This window comes from Tenebrio molitor, chromosome 3 (genome assembly GCF_963966145.1).
Source record: "Tenebrio molitor chromosome 3, icTenMoli1.1, whole genome shotgun sequence".
NCBI classification, from domain to species: Eukaryota; Metazoa; Arthropoda; class Insecta; order Coleoptera; family Tenebrionidae; genus Tenebrio; species Tenebrio molitor.
Window position 1 is genome coordinate 527,089 of NC_091048.1, and position 1,724 is coordinate 528,812.

Here is a 1,724-nt window from a genome sequence, read left to right on the forward strand (position 1 = left end):
ATTAATTTATTATAATAAGTATACCATAAAGAAATAAAAAATATTCACACTTTCTTGTATCTTGCCAGTACCTGTAATCTGTAACACTATTCTTTCTCTCCCTGTTGCAATTTCTTTTTTATTACGACCAACATACATACATACTTCGAAAAATGCATCTAAACGGCTCCAAACCTTTTCCTGTTTTATGTACTGTTTTTGCCTTATCGCTTTGTGTTTTTTCTTGTTGTATCCTTGTGATATATCTTCTAGAATCTGTGGACTTTAAAAAACCATCTAATTAAAATGGCGAGCATGCACTAGCTCGTATAAAATCACGCAGACTGCAAATGACTGAAAATTTCAGTTTGGTATCTGTAGAGTAGAAGGTTACGCTTTACAATCAATAACAGAAACATTTAAATGTCAAATTAGCATGTGCCATCTTCTGTTTACTAAAGAATTGCGAACGTCAGTAATGAGTAATTTCAATATAAATAGATCGAAACTTTGAACCAAATAATCGATGGCCGCCAAGGTCGACAAATTTAAAACCGTTAAATATTTTTGATCAAAAAAAAAAGTGACAGTCTAGAATTCTAGATGGTTTCGACGGTTCGTTTTTAGTGAGGTCAGTGGCGGTGGTTAAAGGTTGTTACCCTCGAGAGTTGTAAGGGCGCCCATCGCTATTCTGTTAATACGTCTGAAGCATCTGCCTCTTGGGGTTAAAGACCTTGGGTCTTCACACCGGAGGTAGGTAGAATTCATGAAATAACTTTCTACAGAATTTTTTTAAGGGTATGGTCATTTTTCCAGTGATCGGTCGATGTCCGTCTATGAAATCAAACCAATTTCCAAAAGTTAAACTTACTGATATTAATTTCGTTCCAAGAAGTTTTTGCGTATGTTGTAATTAAAAGTGGAGATTAATAAAGAAAAACTAATCATTTAAAGAGACCAATCATGATCGGGCAAACAAAAACAGATGTCCCCAAACATTCAGCCTTTCTAAAGTGACCCTTACAGTTGCAACCAAAATCTTACAGCTTCTGATCTTCCTTCAAACCTGCAAAAATTATAAACTGAATGTCAATTAAAAACAGTTTAACATCAGGCTTCCAATGCTTCTGCCTCGACCTGCGTCTCGGCCGTAAAAGACCTTTTCATGCACAAAAAACATGTTCACGCACGAAATATGTATAAACAATATTTTTTGTACAATTGCTTTCAGAACTAAATTTTAAAATTCAAATTTTTGTAGGAAATCTGAAGTATCAACGCCGTGACCATGTTGCTACCTATATCGAACAAAAAAATAGAGTTGGTGTGACCAAAAATTTCAGTTAAGATTTCAATTATCAGATGTCAGTCTTAAAAGTTAGGTTAGTGATTTTGAGAACGTTGAAATCTTGATTTTCATAAAGGTGTGAATTATGTGTGACCTGTCGGTTGTAAAAGAATTTCCAAAAATTATTAAATGTCAATTAATTTGAATACAGCGACACCTTAATAATTTTTAATATGTGTTATGAGTTCTCTGCGCTATTTTCAATCCAGGGAGTCAAATCAAGTACGTAATTTTAATTTTTTCAGTTTTTGCGTCCTGACGCCATTTGGAGCGTTGTTGCTATACGATGGTCCACCGTGTATTTATTCCTTAATTAATTGTTTTTTTACAATAACTATCAAAAGTAATTATTATTACTCTAAACATGAGATAAATGGGTACGAGTAAATTTAGTGGA

At 33.6% G+C, this 1,724-nt stretch overlaps 1 long non-coding RNA gene across 1 annotated transcript; it reads left to right on the top strand.

Moving 5' to 3' along the window:
• Positions 1–284: 284 nt before the first annotated feature.
• LOC138125302 (uncharacterized) lies at positions 285–932 on the top strand. The gene is made up of 2 exons (XR_011157399.1): positions 285–732; positions 796–932. It is a non-coding gene; the product is annotated as an uncharacterized lncRNA (long non-coding RNA).
• Positions 933–1,724: the final 792 nt, after the last annotated feature.